General features: G+C 38.1%; 1 long non-coding RNA gene across 1 annotated transcript; it reads right to left on the reverse strand.

The window, feature by feature from the left end:
• Positions 1-11572: 11572 nt before the first annotated feature.
• On the reverse strand, positions 11573-14285 carry LOC131017417 (uncharacterized). Its single transcript, XR_009099600.1, has 6 exons — positions 13115-14285; positions 12656-12745; positions 12391-12586; positions 12159-12266; positions 12001-12090; positions 11573-11773 (listed from the first exon to the last, which is right to left on the reverse strand). It is a non-coding gene; the product is annotated as an uncharacterized LOC131017417 (long non-coding RNA).
• Between the last annotated feature and the right edge of the window lie 5600 nt (positions 14286-19885).

A 19885-nucleotide genomic window follows, 5' to 3' on the forward strand; every position in this document is an offset into this window, starting at 1 on the left:
TTTTGCTCAGAATAACAAATCAAGTTTAAGGGGGAGTGTTGGAATATAAACTTGATTTGTATAGATATTTTATAAAGAGTATTCTAGATATTTTGAAAAGTAGAAGAAAAAAGAAAAATCTAGAATAGTTGAGAATAAGATAGAAAAAGAAGAAAATTCTAGAATAGTTGAGAATGATGAGGATATGAAGAAAAATCTAGAATTGTTGAGAATAAAGTGAATTAAAGAAAGATTGTGTTAGCAAACTCCAATCCTCCCACTAAAATTCTTAAGCACACACACGTCCACAACCAATTTCTTCAAATTTCCTCCTACCAATTAAATAAATTCTCCATTATATATTCTTATATTCCAACAGGGAGTACATCTTATAAGCTCTTGAAATATATTTTAAGCTACTTATAAGCTCTTTAAAATAAGCTTAGCCAAACACCCTCTTAATAAAGGAGAGCAGAGGCAGCTTGTAATTGCATTTCAAAAGGACTTCAATAAATCTGGAGATCCAATGCTATGCATATCCAAAAGAATCTCCAAAAGATATCTCTTCAAAAAGCTACTAAAACCCCGCAAAGATAAGCATTAATTAATCTGTTCCAGACAACAGCAAGTACAATGGATGATATTGTACTAACTCTAGGAATTGAAGTATATTTGCTGAAACTCACTTATTGTCTACATAATGACAATGTAATTGAGTATATTCAATATTATAACACAAACCACTCAGTGTGTGTGTAAAACAAGGTTGAATGTGTGCCAAAATGGATGATGTGCTTTCACAACTAGTGTCAGCTTCTCAAGCTAATGTAGAATAACAAGATTCTGGAGCTGATAGTCTTCTTTGTATTTCTTCCAAATAAATAAGTGATTCCCAATTTCTTGACATTTAGAATCATTAATTGCCATGATCATATCTTTGGTACAAATCAACTTCATCACCACGAACAGCGTCAGCCTACAACCCAAAGATTCCAAAGCCTGGCTATGGCTTTCGGAACCTCCATTGGGCAACCGAAAGCAAGGTCCCTCAAGTTAAATAGCTCGAAATAGAAGAGGCAAATTAACTTATGAGAATATGTCATATACTATCTCTGTGAGTTTAAAATTTTTGTAGGCCACTAAGTTAGGGCACTTGGCAAAACTAGGCCACGTTTTTTCGGGATTGCAAATTTGGGCCATTTATTATTAATTTCGGCGTAAGTGACCCACATTATAGCTGATCGGACCCAAATGTGGCTCACTTACGCCGAAATTAATAATAAATGACCCAAATTTGCAAGCCAAAAAAAGTGTGGCCTAATTTTGCAAAGTGCCCTAACTCAGGGCTCCAGCTGTGAAGTCACGCACATCTCACGTGCAAAATAGCCCAATTGGGCCAAAATGTGGCTTACTTAAGCAGAAATTAATAATAAATGGCCCAAATTTGCAAGACTGAAAAAATGTGGCCTTATTTTGCAAAAGGCCCTAAGTTAGTGGCCTACAAAAATTTTGAACTCCTACCTCCGTCCATCAAGATTATACTAGTTTGGGTTCATCGCTAGTTTTAATAAATTGGTTGGTGAATGCGTTATTAGTGGATAAAGGCTCCCACTGTGTAGAAATGAGTAGTTGTGGTTGAAAAGAGAAAGTATGATCGTGGACACCAAATCTGGTAAACACTTGACGCGAAAGACATTGGGACAAACGATGCGAAATAACATATTCGTATCATTCGTCTCATTTTCTTTTGCGCCAAGTGTTTGAAAAATGGTGCGAAATAGCATATTCGTACCATTCAATCTTAAGTGCTAGTTTTAATGTGACAAATATTGAGACCAATGGTACGAAGTATATATGAAATGACCTACTCATGCCAACATAAATGCGAAAGACCATATCATGAAATGTGAGAGTATGTCATTTCGCACCATTTGTCTAAATATTGGCACGACAACAATTGAGACGAACAGTTCAAATACGTCATTTCGTTCCATCCATTCCAATAACATTTGTCAAGAACAGACCTTGGGATGAATGGTGCGAAATAGAATGTCCGTACCATTAGTCCTATGTTCTTGCACAACGTAAAATTGATATTACATGGAATAAAACTAACTTAAAAATAACACAAATTCGAAACAAAAATTTATTCATTTTCTTCATTAATTTCACAACAAATCCAACTAATAAATACAAGTAAAACTCTCACAAAATAACACAAAATAAATTGAAATCTCGCAAAATTATCCGCTAGTATAGGGCCGACGTGTGACTTTATCAGAATAACATCAAAAAATGGCTTATCACCCGAGAGGCAAGAAAGTCATTAATTAACTTCTGCAGAACTCGGTACACTTGATAAACTTGTACAAAATGACAAATTTTGTACCATTCGTGCCTTGTGTTTGGTCGTGATTTGCAATGATGTTCTGGGTGTTTGTACGTGCTGTTGGTTTATAATTTAATCTTGTTCACCTGATAATAGATTAGTTTGAGCTTATTCGCTAGTTTTGGTGTTAAGATTTTGTCAAATGTAGAATCTAAATTGAGTTGAATGGTCTTGATAAGAATTGAAGTTCATCACGATAAGAGTTCGCATGAGAAAATTAATAAAAAATCAGACCTAAAATGAGGTAGAACGAGCTAACACAAAAACATTGCACTGTCCAGCCGCAACATCATCCCACGACCGCGCCCCTAACCCCCGTGGTCGCACCCTCTTCTTAGACCGCGGTCGCGCCTTTTACTACGATGGAGCCCTGTTGTTTTATGATTTTTCTCGAAGTACCACCCCAGCGACCATTTCCCCTACCCCACAGTATGAGAGAGAAAATGGTAGACCAAATTTAAGTTGCGTAAGTGTATACAGCATTTGATCTTTAGAAAAGAATTTGTCTTCTTCGATATGAGAGAGAAAATGGTAGACCAAATTTGGAATCACTTTGTCTGAGTTCGAGATGAGAGAGAGTATGTGTATGTCTTGGGAGCTGGGAATTGGGAGTGGTGATATTAATGTGTAATTCGTCAAAAAAAAGATATTAATGTGTAATAAATAGGATTATGTCTTGTGTTGAATTAAAAATTAGATTTATAAATTCGCAATTTAATTTTTCTTGAATTCACGATTAGATTCACAATTTAATGTTCTTGAATTCACAACTGAATTATTAGTGTTGGTTGTGAATTCGAATTTAAAAGCGTGAATTCACAACTAGTTGTTTTAATTAGTCGTGAATTCAAGGTTTAAAACTTGATTTCACAAACTGCTTGATGAATTCACGATTGAATTGCTAATGTTAGTGAATTTGAGTTTTAAAGCTCGAATTCACAACCAACTCTAATATTGCAAATAACTCTAGTCATGAATTTGAGTTTTAAAAACTTGAATTCACAACTAACAACAAACTTTAAAACTCGAATTCACTACCAATACTAGCTATTTAGTTATGAATTCCAATTTTAAAACTTGAATTCATAATCAAAATTAATGACAATTGTGAATTCGACTGGTTGTGAATTCACAGCAATTTTTAATTCTTTTATGTGCAAGGGTAAAATGGTAAGTGCGGCTAATTTTTAATTTTTTTTTTATCTTAATGGGTAATTTTTAAATTTACTATTTCAAAGTGGCTATTTTCAAAACCCACTCAATTTAAAACCATCTTTTATTATATTTTAAGTGAGTAAAATTAGGGCCATGAATACAATGACCACTTAAATCCAACAAACTTAAATTTGGACGACAAATTATCAGGCCCAACAACACATCAATTTCATGTTATAAAATCCAACACAAAGCTCAATGTGATTATGCAAATTTAATCCATTTGAAAAAAGTCACATATATTTAATTTAATTTAACAATCTTAATAAGAGAGAAGTGGGGTACTATCGTGAGGAATAGTACTGTAGTAAAAATAGTGCCCATGGCATTTTCATAATTTTCGTTCCATTTGTGACCTTTTTCCAATATTTGAGTCTATCTCATCTGATTCACAAATTTTTGTTTTTCACTTTGACCTTTTTACTCTAAAAGTTTCTGATACAATTCCGGCGACGAAAAGAAAAGGAGTTCTGCCGTAAGAATCTCCCCCCAAATTCAACGGTGAAAGTGCAAAGTCAGATCAAACTTCAACCAAAATCCACAAAAAGAGAAATCCATTACACCAGGAAAAGGTGAGCTTTGATTTCTTAAACCTGCATTTTATCATTAAATTTTCTGATGAACCCTAGAATTTTTTCACAAAACTGAGCACAAGACAACACAATAAAACTATAGTCTTGGGGCTGGGTTTCTTGATTTGTTGCTTGCGTTGAGGGTGCGGGTTGGCGTTGGCATCGACAGCAGCTTAGGTGTGCAGGGTGGGTCTGTTGGGAACAGAAAGTGGAAAACAAGAGGAAGATAAAGAAAGCAATATGATAAAGATGGACTCAAAGGTGGATGCTTTATTGACTGATATGTAGAAGTATTTATAGGCTGAATAACAGAAACATAGCAACGGGAAGATACTCTACAACAGAAAATCAGAAATCCTAGCCACTAGCAAGATACGATACTCTACTAACTTGAAATGCTAAGAAATAGGAATAACAAAATAACAAACTATGACCAAGTCTAAATGTTGATGTGTCAATGATGAATCAGCAACTTCATTCAACACTCCCCCTTGATTCATAATTGCAAACTCCAAGCTGACTTCTAAACTTGATATGCTTCTCGGATGGCAGCGACTTCGTGAAAATATCTGCCATTTGATCTTGTGTCCCGCAAAACTTCAAGGAAATGATACCATCAGCAACTATGGGGGGTGTATTCGTTCAGGATTTTAATAGATTTTTAAAATTCAGAGATTTTAAAAATCTACAGATTTTACACAGATTCTTCATGTATTTTGGAATTCTAAATAGATTTTGAACGGATTTTATAGGGATTTTAACAAGAATTAGACGTGATTTTTACGAATTTGAAATCTACCATCCCGGCGCTAATTGGAATTAATTGAGCACTGGGACAGATCCCAACGATCGCTGGGTTCGAGCGACCGCTGGCCTTGGATGATGTAAATGAGCGTCTGCATCCATGTGTCTTCTTCATGATTCAAGATCTTGCCCGAACCTCTATTGGATGGAATCAGCCCCACTTTAGCGTGCCTACAGAGTAACGAATATAATGAAAATGGACCACCTGCAAGGATCAATGAAGTTTGAGTTTCAAAGTGAACACCAAATCACCAACATCGAATACTCTATCCCTAAGCTCACAAAAGCATCAAGATCATTACCTTCTCGTCCTAGTGACCGCTGGAACCCAGCCGGCACTGAAATATGAAGATTTTCGAAATCTCGTGGTCTGAGGTCGGATTTGTTCATGTGTATTTTTTGAATGAAATCAATGACAATCAGTCCAATTTTAAAATCCACAGATTTTTAAATACCTCTAGATTTTCATAGATTTTTAAAAGTCTGAAACGAATACCTATGGATTTTTATAGAATTTTAAAAGTCTTGAACGAATACCTCTAGATTTTCATAGACTTTTGAAAGTTTTGAACGAATACACCCAGATTTTAAAAGTCTGTAGAAATCTATTAAAATCCTGAACGAATACACCCCCTAAGTCTCTTATAAAATGAAACTTAATGTCGATATGCTTCGTTCTTCCATGTAGAACTGGATTCTTCGTCATTGCAATCGTCGAACAATTATCACAGAAAATATCAGTTGCTTGCTTTTGTTCTTGATCAAAATCAGCTAGTAGTCTTCTCAACCACATTGCTTGACATGCTGAAGAAGTGGCAGCCACATATTCTGCTTCCGTCATCGAAAGTGCCGTCACTCCTTATTTTTTCGAGCTCCATATTACTGCTCCTGACCCAAGATTGAAGACGAAGCCCGACGTGCTCTTCCTATCGTCCAACGATCCTGCCCAATCACTATCAGTAAATCCAATCATGGTGAAATCAGCCACATTAGAATACCAAATTCCAAAATCTTTAGTTCCAGCTATGTAGCGAAGAATTCTCTTTGTGGCTCCAAAATGTTGTCTTGTCGGATTGTGCATAAATCTGGACACCATACCAACAACGAAAGCAATATCAGGTCTGGTATGTGTCAGATAAATCAAGCCACCAACAAGGCTTCTAAAATTCCTTGCTTCTCCCTTCTCGGTGCCATCTTCAAGCTGCAACTTCTCACTAACATTCATCGGAGTAGCAGTAGCCTTGCAATTAGCCATGTTGAAGCGTTTGAGAAGATCTTCTGCATACTTTCTTTGAGAAACAAACACACCATCTTCTCCTTGCTTGATCTCTAATCCAAGAAAGTAATGCAACAGACCCAAATTTGTCATCTCAAACATATTCATCATACTCTCTTTGAATTCAGTAATAAGAGAGTGAGATAAACCCATGTAAATTATATCATCAACATAGACACAAATGAGCAGCAGACCATTGTTACCTCCCTTCTTCATATAGAGCGTCGGCTCATTACTACTTCTTTTGAATCCATTTTGCTCAAAAAATGAATCGATCTTGCTGTACCACGCCCGTGGAGCTTGCTTCAAGCCGTACAACGCTTTTCTCAATCTATACACCTTATCCTCCATGCCCTCAGCCAGAAATCCTTCAGGTTGCACTACATAAACTTCTTCCTCCAACTCTCCATTTAAAAATGAAGATTTGACATCAAGTTGATAAATAGGCCACTTAAGATGTGCAGCTAAGGCTAAGAACATTCTCACCGTTTCAAAGTGAGCAACCGAAGAGAACGTTTCGTCGAAGTTGACGCCGTGTTGCTGTGCATATCCCTTGGCCACCAACCGAGCTTTGTGTTTCTGCACGCTCCCATCTACATTGTACTTTGTTTTGAACACCCACTTCAGTCCAATTGCACTTTTATCTTTAGGCAAATCTGCAAGTATCCAAGTTTCATTCTTTTCGATTGCTGCAATTTCCTCCTCCATTGCTTTGCGCCACTCGACTTGTTCAGCAGCATCAACGAAATAATTTGGATCTGCAGCCATAAGAGCAAAAGTACATCTTTCATCATAAACATCTGTTAGAGATCTATAACCTCGTGGAGGTGGTGTTTCAACAGAGGAGGATCTATTTGGAGAGGAAGATATAGGGGTGTTTGGGGAATTTATTGGACTGGATTGTGGTGTGTTTAGAGGAGTAGTGTTTGGTGAATTTGTGAGGCTATTATGCGGAGAGTTTGGGGGGCTGCTTTGTGGCGAATTTGGTGGTGAATCTGGAGCAGAATCATCCATAGGGAAAAGCTAAATTTGTGAGTCGTCTTGCTGGTTCTCCCATTGCCAACTTGCATCTTCGTGAAAGATTACATCCCTGCTGATAATAATCTTGCCACTAAGAGGATTATATAGCCTGTATGCTTTGGATTGAGAAGAATACCTGATGAAAATGCACTTTGTTGATTTCTCATCGAGTTTACGTCGATTTTGAGAGCTAACTAGAGCATAAGCTACGCATCCGAACACCTTCAAGTAGCTCACCGTAAGCTTCATTCCTCTCCAAGCTTCATAAGGAGAGCGATTTTGGACCGCCTTTGTGGGTGATATGTTCAGCAAGAACACAGCAACAACAACCGCTTCTGCCCAGAAAGAGTTTGAGAGCTTCTTTGACTTTAGCATACTTCTTGCCATTTCAACCACCGTCCGATTTTTCCGCTCCTCCACTCCATTTTGTTGAGGGTTGTAAGGTGCTGCCAACTCCTTGCGTATTCCATTAACTTCACAAAAGTAATTAAACTTTTTAGAGCAAAACTCACCACCTCTATCCTTTCGAAGAGTCTTGATGCTGGTATCACTCTCCTTCTCCACCATGGCTTTAAAGTTCTTGAAGTTCTCAAGGGCATCAGATTTATCTTTGAGAAAATAAACCCAACTCATGCGACTATAATCATCAGTGAGTAGTAAGAAATACTCACTTCCACCAATCGATTCTGTACTCATACGTCCACATAAGTCTGCATGAATTAATTCAAGGCATTTCGAGGCTCTCCAAGATGCACTATTAGGAAACGATCGCCTGGTTTGTTTCCCATAGATACATCCTTCACATATATCAAAAAAATTAATCTTAGGCAATCCAAGAACCATACATTTCTGACTTAAAGTCATTAAGCCCTTTACATTGAGATGCCCGTATCTCAAATGCCATAATCTCGACTCATCTTGTTTATTTGAAACAAGAGCATACTCGTCCACGTTCGATACTTGCAGCGGAAACATCATGTTCTTTGTCATGTAAACTCTCGCAACATTTTGCCCAGAACTCTTTTCAATGATAACACAAGAGTCATCATCAAACAATACCATATATCCAGTTTTCAACAATTGTCCAACACTCAGTAAATTATGAGCCAAACATGGAGTGAAATAGACATCATAGATGAGTTTTGTAAGACTCATCGAGCTCTTTAAATATCTCCTTGCTGCCACTCATATGATTCGAGCAACCACTGTCCACGAACCAAACATCTTTCGGCTTCGGCATATCAACATGTGCAAGCGCCATGAATAATTTGCTCTCCTCCTCATCTTGTTGAGCACAATGCAGTTGGCTCTCCTTGGACCAGCAATCAGCTTTAACGTGCCCAACTTTGCCGCAGTTGTAACACTTGATATGACTTTCGTTGCCTTGTTGATCACCATCATGTTTTTGTAGATCTCCTCTGCCACGACCTCGACCTTTGCCATGCCCTCGGCCGCTTCCTCGGCCTCGTCCTCTTGCCGTAGAGGATTGAGTTGATGATTCTCCCCTGACTTGAAAAGCTTTTTCATCATCATTTTCAAACGATCTGTTAATTCTCGACTCGTGTGCTTGAAGAGATCCCATCAGTTCCTCAAATGTAAAAACTGATAGATCCTTGGATTCTTCAATTGCAGCTACTACGTGATCAAATTTTGGAGTCAAGCTTCTGAGTACCTTTTCAACGATGGTCTGATCCGTGATCTTTTCTCCATAGAATCGCATCTGACTGACTACATTGCCTTCGACAAAAAGTCAGCCACCGATTAATTCTCCATTCTTCATGATCAATGTTTCAAAGTCACGTCGGAGTGATTGCAATCTCACGACAATGACCTTTGAATCACCTTGAAACTCGCTTTTCAAGATCGACCAAGCTTGCTTTGAGGTCGTTGCCGCCGCAATTCTGGAGAAGATGCCATCGTGAACTGCTTGCTGGATGATCACCAATGCCTTGGAATCTTTCTTCTTGTTCTCCTTCAGTCTGTTCGTCTCTTCATCAGGGTCTGCATATCCCTGTTCTACGAAGTCGCAAAGATCTTGAGACTTCAGCAGAGTCTTCATACGAATACTCCAAAATTCGTATCCTTCTCCCTTGAAGACTGGTATGAGTGGTTGTGCAGCACTCATCGAACTCCCGTTGCTGGCCATGGAACCTGGCTCTAGATGCCACAAATGTTGGGAACAGAAAGTGGAAAACAAGAGAAAGATAAAGAAAGCAATATGATAAAGATGGACTCAAAGGTGGATACTTTATTGACTGATATGTAGAGGTATTTATAGGCCTCTGAATAACAAAAACATAGCAACGGGAAGATACTCTTCAACAGACAGAAATCCTAGCCACTAGCAAGATACGATACTCTACTAACTTGAAATGCTAAGAAATAGGAATAACAAAATAACAAACTATATATGACCAAGTCTAAATGCTGATGTGTCAATGATGAATCAGCAACTTCATTCAACATATATAAGCTCGAGTTTAAAATTATTTAAGGCCACTAACTTAGAGCGATTTACAAAAGTAGGCTACTAACTTAAGCACCTCTTCTGCACTGAATGATTCACTCGAAACACATACCCAAGCGCGGAGCTCGAACTCAGAGGCCACGCGTTCATGATTGTATAATATCTGAGCAAGAGTCGTCTTCCCCACACCCCCATGCCCACGATGCACGAGGCGGCAAGCCATCGCGCCGCTGCTGCCTCGTCGAAGAAGATCGCTTCCTGAAGCAGCGACTCCACATCATCCTTCATGCCCACCACTTGGGACTCTAGAATGTTCCGACGGGGGGGGTGGTTGAAGGCTTGATGATCTCATGGCGGCCTCCGCGGGAGACGAAGATCTAGAATAATCATTCTTCAGATCTCGGAGGCTGCTCCGGATGCCGTCGATCCTCGTGAGGAATTCGATCCGAGATCTGCGAGGACGAATTCTCTTATCCTCGCGGCTGGAGATGAAGGTGTCAATGGCGAGGTCCGCCTCGTGAGCCAGCTCCTTGGTGCTGCTGTTAGGGCTGGCAATTTTCGACACGACACGAAAACACGACACGAAACCGCACGAAATTAATAAGTTAGTAACACGCACGATAAGGTTCGGGTCCTTATCGGGTCAACCTGATAAGGCCCTGATAATTTCGGGTCGGGTTCGGGTTGGGTTCGGGTCGGATTCAGGTAACCCGATAGTGATATTATTATTTTTATTAAATATTTATTTTAATTTTTAAATTTTCGATTTCTTAGTTTAGGCCTTAGGGTTTAATTTTAGTTTGGCATATGTTGAATTGTTGATTTATTGGATATGTTGATTGTTGAGCATATGTGATGAATTTTGTATTTTTTTTATATTATTATTCATGTGAATGAATCAAATCAAATTCGCATTGTTATCAGATCATAATCAGATCGTGTCGCTATCGTGTTGTGTCAACCCGATTCAAATCAGGTTGTTATCAGGTCATAATCAGATCGTGTCGCTATCGGGTCGTGTCAACCCGATTCAAATCGGGTTGTTATCGGGTTCGTGTCGGGTTCGGGTTGGGTTCGGGTTTAGGTGTATCAAGTTGGGTTCGGGTTGGGTTCGAGCATTCCCTTATCAGGTCGGGTTCGGGTTTGGCCTTATCAGGTCGGGTTGATATCAAGTCGACCCGATAGCGATCCGATCCGCACGATTTGCCAGCCCTAGCTGCTGTCGTCTGTGAGGAGAGGCAGCATCCCTCTCAGATCATCTATCAGACCTCTGACTTGCTCCCCACCGCCGACGATGGAAGCGCCCTCCTTGACCAGTAGAGTCTCCAGCTTTTCCACCGCCGATAATATCATTGCCTCCGCCATAATGGAGCGAACTTGCCTATCTCAACTTTGTTAGCTACATCCACTTTATTTTCTATCATTTCACTATGACTATTTATGTCAAAAACGAGTATGTCACTACTACAAAAAAGCTCATAGACTACGTTTTTTAGGCGTAGTCTATGTGATTTAACAAACGTAGTACTAGATGGTGTAGTCTATTCCCATCAATATAGACTACGTTGATTAAACCGTAGTCTATAGTTACTTATCTCTACACTTTTAGACGCACATACACTACGTGAATCAGACGTAGTCTATATGCAATCATATACGACACGTGGAAACCGTAGTTAATTATGTTCAGCAATGTAGTGTATTGGATGAATAGACTACGGTTTGTCAACTAAAAAGGGTAGTCTATAGTATTTATAGACTACAGCAATGGATATTTATTGTTTTTAATTTGTAATTTAAAATTATTATTATTTATTAAAAATTAACAAAATATGAAAAACAAATATTGATGCACCAAAAAATTATAATTGTCATATATACTTTCACAATATTTCATAATCTGATAAATGTACACTGAAATGAAGCTAATATACGACATGAGATTAAATATAACAAAATAAAGAAAGTACAATATTTGTTTTCAAAAACAAGAATCTTCGTGGAAAATTCAGCAAAAGTCTCTTATATTTTAGCTTCGTTCCCAGCATATCCTGGCACAAAATTAAAACAAGATCTGTCATGAAAACAAATAAACCAATCATGTCAACAAAGTATTTCTTACACTTCAAACAAAATTCCAACTAATTGCACAACATATATTACTTTAAAAGTATATTTCTTTATTAAAATCAATAGACCAAATAAAAGAATTGTATACATATATATATATATATATAACACAAATTCATATTAGTACACCAAAGTTGCAGAATATTACCTCTACTTTTTATATGTAACTAAGAATGAGATTCGCCCACTCAACACGAACTTCATCAATATCCTCTTTAGTATAACTCCGATTGTCAAACTATATAAAAGATAAACTATTGTTTAATATGAAATATGTATAATGGAGATTTAAGTCAAATTACTTACATGTGGATGTAGGCAAATGCGACCATTCCTCATAAGCTCTTCGATAATTTCTTTCATGTAACGCATCACGAAAAATCCACATTGCACGGAATCAGGTTGTCTTGGAGACTACATAAAAGTGATAAGGATTAAATGCTATTTGATCATAAATTCATCTCAATGTCTAGTGAAATAAAATAAATAAACACTAAAAAGAATATTCAATGCAATAAAATTTATAATTTAAAGTGACCTTCAATTCATCATTGATGCTCTCAATGATGAAATAAAAAATAGTAGTCCTCTCATATTCAAAGGCATTCCAATGGAGAAGGTGTTTGTAGATAACATAAGCAGCTACTGGTTTTCCATCAGCCATTCATCTTGTCTGTCATCTCAGTAATCTTTCTTTCCAATTCACCAACCTGATCAAGAGCATCCTTCTCCCTCTGCATATCATCAATGTTAATGCCAATATAGGACACTAAATTATGCTATACAGGTATCAGTGGCCACACCTTTTCTGCCATAGCCACCTTTTGGGCATTTACACTGGCCCTCGGTTGCCTCCTCACAGGCGTTCGAACTGCCTTGCCTCTAGAATTATTCTGACAATTAATGATATACCAACAACTATGTGATGAAAGCCAATAGATAAGACAACAGCAAGCAAACAAGCAAGGAAAAGGACCTCAACATGTACCAAACTACAAAATAGAAGAAGCCAACTGTGACAGTGCCATAACTATTATGACTAGAAACCAGTACTTTTCAAGATTAGCCTTGATAAATAAAAAGGCTAATCTATCGTTTATAACTTGCTCAATTCGTATCCTATAGAAAGAGCTAAAATTGCATAATGAGGATAAAATACTCATGTCCTGAATAGTACTGAATTGCACAAAAGTTAACTTGTTTCCACACACATGTGCGTGCAAATCAAATAAGAAAAAACGATGTAGTGGAAAACGAACCACCTTTGCGGGGCCTGATCTTGATCTCTTGGTAGGAACCCACTCCTCATCAGAGTATTGTTGGGGTTCTGCTTGAACTTCATTGGCGAGGTCAACGGCAAGATATCTAGCCATGGCGGAGTGCTTGGCCCTCTGCTTCCCATCTCCACATGATTTCGCTGCATTATTATTATTTTTTTTGGCAGAAAAAGGGGAAAACAAAAGGTAACCTAATCAAACATGAAGCTAAGCTAATAAACACAAACAAACACCCAATTTTCTTTAATGCATCATGATATGAAATCTAAGTTCCCCTGCAACCATTATACAACTTAAAATGGCACACATATAACTGTATGAAAAAAGATGATCTAATAGCTAAAGATTCATTCACGCATAAGCCATATCATCAATGGCCCAAGCAAAATCTAACTAGTAGAAACAATATTCATCTTTAAGAGCTCCATGTTTAAGATGAATTATCTGCAAGTTATCCATAGAAAATGTAAGAGAAAGGAGAAAAATGCACCATGCTCCCAAAATTTTGACTGAACAAAGACCCTCTACCCGTTCAATATATCATTTAACTGAAGTAAGCACATTAATTTTTATTTTGAGTCTCAGTTTGAAAGAATCCTAGAATTCAAGGCTCCAAATAAGGGGGCAAGATTTTAAATTCCATCAACGAACAACGACGACGACGACGAGATCAGAACAAATCGTCTATCATCAATTCAATCCCACCGCCAAAATCCCAATCCTTCCCTAACCCTAAGCCCCAATCGGGAGCTGAACATCGGGAGCCCAAATTTAGAATTTGGGCGAGAGGTAAGGCGGAGGCGGTGGCTCAGCGCCACTGTCCGTCTGCAAGGAAGAGGGGAGTTTCACAGAGGCGGTGGTGGTGGATGTGTGACGGCTGCTGCCATCGGAGAGAGGGAGGCCGATATCTGGAGACCGGTGGCGGCAGAGAGCCGTTTTCGCCGGAAATCGAAGAGAAATAGGGGCAGTAGGGGTGTCGTGAGTAGAGGGAGGGTGGCGGCGTCTCCGCCGTCGCCGTGGAAGGAGGCGGCGCCGCGTGGGATCGGGGTCGATTTCCAGATCTGAGGGAGTCGGGCGAGGGCGAGAGATTTGAGATAGAGAGAGTGTTGTAGAGAGAGAGAGAGAGTAGAGAGAGAGAGAGACGTTTTTGAGAGAGAGAGAGAGAGAAAGTGATAGGAATTAAGGGTAATAAAAAAATAAATTTATATTTATTTAATATACTACAGTTTCAACATAACTGTAGAGAAAAGCTCGCACACACACACGCTCATACACTACATTTTGAGGATAATTGTAGAGAAAAGTAAAACTACACATTCATATACACTACGTTGTTAAGAAACACTGTAGAGAAAAATATGGAAAAGCACGCTCATACACTACGGTTTATAGAACCGTAGACTATGCCTATGATAGACTACAGTTTTTTACGTTATTGTAGTCTATAATCATGAAATAAACGCACATACACTACAGTTGTGGTAAAACCCCGTAGTCTATTAGTATATACTACGATTTTGTTTAAAATCTGTAGTCTATGCATTGTAGAGAAAGACCAATATCAGACCTCTGACTTGCTCCCCACCGCCGACGATGGAAGCGCCCTCCTTGACCAGTAGAGTCTCCAGCTTTTCCACCGCCGATAATATCATTGCCTCCGCCATAATGGAGCGAACTTGCCTATCTCAACTTTGTTAGCTACATCCACTTTATTTTCTATCATTTCACTATGACTATTTATGTCAAAAACGAGTATGTATATATATTTTACTCCAATCGTCTCACTCTAATAGGCTCATTTTCCGTGCCCAAACAAAATGAGGCTATTAGAGTGAAACGAACGGAGTATTAGACTATTAGTTATTAACCCCCGAATAACAAATTAGACTTGGTTCAATGCATCATATTGTCTATCTTTAATTTAATATTGTATGCAAGTTGTATCCAACCTTGGTACACTCTAGGGCCTCGTTTGATGGTAATTGTGGGATAAATACTTATAACTAGCTAGGGATATCAATCGGGTCAATCCACCAAATTTTGGGTTAGCCCTATCAGGTTACGGATTATTCAGGTGCAGGCTAATCGGGTTGGAATTTTTTTAGAATTAGAATTTTTCAACCCTAACCCTAAATGTTCGGGTTTCGGGCTAGTCCATCGAGCTAGTCAGACTCAAAAATTTATTTAAAAAAATTCATTAATACTCCCTCCGTCCCATTATTAATGGCACGTTTTCCTTTTTGGGTTGTCCCGTTATTGATGGCACGTTTCCTTTTTTGGAAAAAATAAGGGAGTGTTTAATGTTAATGAAATCCCTAATTAAATGCTGTAACCCTCTTTCCCTTTTACACTCTCTCTCTCCTCTGCTGCCCTCTCTCTCTCCTCCGTCGGCCTCTCTCCTCCGCTACCCTCTCTCTGCCCTTCTCACGACGACGGCGACTGCTACACCCTTGCCGGCTATCCTCTTCCACGGCGACAGCGTGGCGCCTTCGCGTCCATCCATCCTCCTCCGCTGCCCTCTCTCTGCACTCACTCTCGATCTCTTTTTCTCTGCGGCGGCGCATGTACTCACTCTCGATCTCTTAAATCCACACCATTTTTTTCCCAGCTGAATGGTCCGTTTGTTCCAGACTTCATTTTCTCTTTGCTTTCTATCTCTGGGTTTTAATGTTCTCCTTAGTTTGCAGCTTGATTTTTCTGCTAACGTTTGATTGATTTCATCTGGATTTTTTGGTCGATTTTCACTCTGCAAAAATGAACCTCTTTTTTCCATCTCCTCTTGAATCTCTTGGTTTCGGCATTTGGGTTTTCAGTTTCAGCTTCTTTTGAATCAGTGTATTTAGAAAATGGTGTGGATTAGGGTTTTACTTTTGTGTATTTAGAAAATGGTGTGGATTAGCTTTTTCTGCTAACGTTTGAATCATTTGGTTTCGGCATTGATTTCATTTGGGAATTAGGGTTTTACTTTTGTGGTTTGTTGTTGTGGGGGGTGAGGTGATGATGGAGGAGGTTGAAAAGGCAAATATTGCAGCTGTGGAGAGCTGCCATAGAGTGATTAACATCTTAAACCAAGCTCAAGATCAAAATTTGAGTAGAAATTTAGTGGAACAAACAGGGGAAGCTGTGCAGAGATTCAAGAAAGTTATCTCTCTCCTCAACTCGAGCTGGGAATGCCGGCGAGGCTTGAGTTGAGATCTGACGAGGCGAAGGGGCGGTGGCGGCGGCGGCGGCGGCCTCGCCGGTGTTGATGAAGAGGGGTGTTGATGAAGAAGAAAGTTAAAATTAATTAGTAGTAACATTAAACATGTGGTCCCTACAACTTTTCTCCTAATACAATTCTCCTTAATACCCGTGCCGAAAAGAAACGTGCCGTTAATAACGGGACGGAGGGAGTATATTTCTTTTGACAATATTTGTAATAAATAAATAGACGCATATATAAGTAACATTTCAACATCGACTTACATAATAACTAATATGCAAGCCTTAGAGATATAAAGATGCAATATTTTTATTAAATAAGATTTTTTTAAAAAATTTTATATCTAAATATTTTATGTTATGTATTGGATTAAAAATACGGAGAAGTGAAATGATGAATATAACTTTCTAATATTGAATCAAAATATATTTACAAACTTTTGGAAAAATTATCTTATTATACTTAGGGGTGAGCAAACCCGAACCGGACCTGCCGAACCCGCCCGGACCGATGGGTTTGGTCCGGACCAGACCGACCCATTGTATATGTATGGTCCGGATCGGGTCTAATTCTTAGGACCGATTTTTTTTCGGGTCGGTCCGGGTGGAGACCCGGTTGAACCCGCCGAACCCGAACCGACCCATATCATTAAAAATTAATTATTTATTTTATGTATTTAATAATATTAATAATATTAAATTTCTAAAACCTAAAGGAGAATTGATTTTGATTTATGTTTTTTGTTGTGATTGTGGATTGCGAATGGTGGAACTATGATATTGATATGTGTTTGTATCGTATTTATTATGTTTTATGTATGAAAATTAAGTGCGAAATAGGAAAAAAAATAATTTCGGCCTCGGCGGGTCGGACCCGGACCGAACCGGACCCGTTGCTCGGGTTCGGTCCGGGTCCGAATCAGCCCGCACACATTTTTCGGTCTGGGTCGGTCCTTCCTTTCAAAATTTTTGGTCCAACAGACCCGGCGGGCCGGTCCGAGTCCGACCCGCTGCACACCCCTAATTATACTAATTTTCATAAGCAAAGTAATGCATTTGAAAATCAAATAACGAGAATTTTTTATATAATCAAGCGAGCATAATATTTTCGTGTCAGCCCTATGGCTATAGAGTTTCGGGTTAGCTTCGAGCTGACCCTATCGGGTGCCGGGCTATTCGGTTACGGGTCGGGTCAGTCCACGAGTATAACACCTTAATATGTTTTTTGCTTTAAAACTTAAAGTCTTTTATAAATTAATGATCTGTTATCTATTATCCATATTTTTTAGATTCTGTAGCATATTCGAGAGATGTGATAGCATAAAATCGTTTTTATATTTTTTATCAATCAATATCTAATAAATTAATAAATATAATAGTGGCAAAACTTTTTTTTTTTTCTTTACGTAAAGCTTAATATTGTTTTACACGTATACTCCATGGGCAAATGGGATCCTCCGTCCCAAAATATAGTGTGTACCACGTGTACCACTCTTCATTTCTTAATATTTTTAAATTATTTTTTATTCAATTTTAATTTATTATGCTTTTATATAATATATAGATAATTAACAAGGGTTCACTCATCCATTTAGGGTTTATAATTATTTTTTTATATGTATTTGAATTAATAATAGATTATTTGGGTTCATTAATTCAAAGTTAGGGTATATAATTTTTTAAATTTTAATTTTTCAATGATAAATACTAATTAGAGTTTATAATATAATAATAATTTTTATTTTTATAAAAAACAATTTATAAAACAAAGAAATGAAGAGTGGTACAGGTGGTACACACAATATTCTGGGACAGAGGATCCCATCTGACTCCATGGGTGCACACTAATTCTATATTTAATCCCAAATTATGGTCATCATAAATTGAATTCATACACCTCTTCCCACGCTACTTAAACATACCCCCTCCTCTCTTTATTTTTAAGTGTCTCAGTCTGTTTTTATTTTTTTATTTTTTAATAAGTGTTAAATATATAGTAATTAATAATAACATGTTAACTATAAATTTTAATGTGTAATCTAGTGACTGAAAATACTTTAAAACATAGGGAGAAATTTTGTTTTATTGTTCGATTCACGTCGGGTTCAATCCCAATCCACAATATTTTTGCCGATAAAAAAACTATGTAAATATTCACAAATTTCGGTGCGGCCAATATTTTTTTAGAAAGTAAATATGAAATTCTCATTTTAGGGTAAAGAGTACAAGAAGTACTCAAATTGATGACAATTAATTCAACATACGAGTAGAGAAAGAGAAAGAAGAACTAAAAATATGTCGGTATACAATCGAGAGAATGTGAACTTTAATCATGCACATACACATAGAAAAATGATGGATAATGAGACTTTAATCATTTCTAGGAACAAAATTTAATACTTTCCACAATATTCTCAGGCTCAACCATCAATATTGAATTTTTTAAAATCTTATCATTTCTCGCCTTCCAACAAAGGCATGTGCACTCGACTTTAAATTGTGAACTGTGATTATATATAGTAGTTGATCTGACCAAGTGTAGTAACTAAAGTATGGGATAATGCAACTTGTTATTAGACAATTGCTCAAGTATTAAAATTAGCCATGGTTGTTGGACCCCACGTGCACCACAGCTCAGATTTTTGAAGTCAATGGACATTTGAGGTTGACTAATTAAAACCAGCAGCTTGCTGCAAATGATGAAATAGCAATTAAAGCTCTTCACATTTCAACTTTTTTTTTTTTGGTAAGGAAAGTAAATATTATAGAACGAAAAGGCACCAGTAGTACCAAGAAGATTACAAAATCATCGGTGATTCATCATTCGACATCCACCTATGAATCCCAACTCCATCATTAACAAAACCAAAAATTCTACCCCAACTCCACACTCTAGCTTTGATTTCTCCAAACAAGTTTGCACTCTCCCATCTTTTGTTCTCAAATCTACTCTCATTACGCATTTTCCAAATAAGCCAAGTAGTACAACACCAAAGAGCCATCAAGAGCTTCTTATTTCTTTTCCGGCCACTCAAACTAGTAAAGAACTGAAAGTGCGAGGACACGTCATATGGCTGCGCCATGCTAACTCCGAGCCATTGAAAGATTGCTTCCCATACCTTTGAGGTCTTTGGACAGTGGATCAACAAGTGGTTCGTGGATTCCGGCCGATGAAAACAGGCGTTACATCCCACCTCGACTTCACACAACATCACATTTCTTCTCAAGAGATTGTCACACGTCGGAATTCTGTTCTTCAAAAATCTCCATGCGGTAAGCTTGACTTTGTTTGGAATAGGGATCTTCCACACCTTCGAACTCATATCAGTTTCCTCCACCGTCTCCGTAGTCTCGTTTGCTTGATCTTTAATAGCTTCATAAGCGGACTTGGTTGTAAAGCCTCTCCCGATGTCGCCACTCCATGTCCATCCGTCCTTGTTACCTGCACACAGATTAGTACCAGAAACAAGGCTAAGCAACTCCGAAACTCCTTCCCTCTCTCTCTCAAATAGCTCTCTTCTCCACCTTAAATCCCAACACCATCCAGTATCAGTC

The sequence above is a fragment of the Salvia miltiorrhiza genome, chromosome 3, assembly GCF_028751815.1.
Source record: "Salvia miltiorrhiza cultivar Shanhuang (shh) chromosome 3, IMPLAD_Smil_shh, whole genome shotgun sequence".
Lineage (NCBI taxonomy): Eukaryota > Viridiplantae > Streptophyta > Magnoliopsida > Lamiales > Lamiaceae > Salvia > Salvia miltiorrhiza.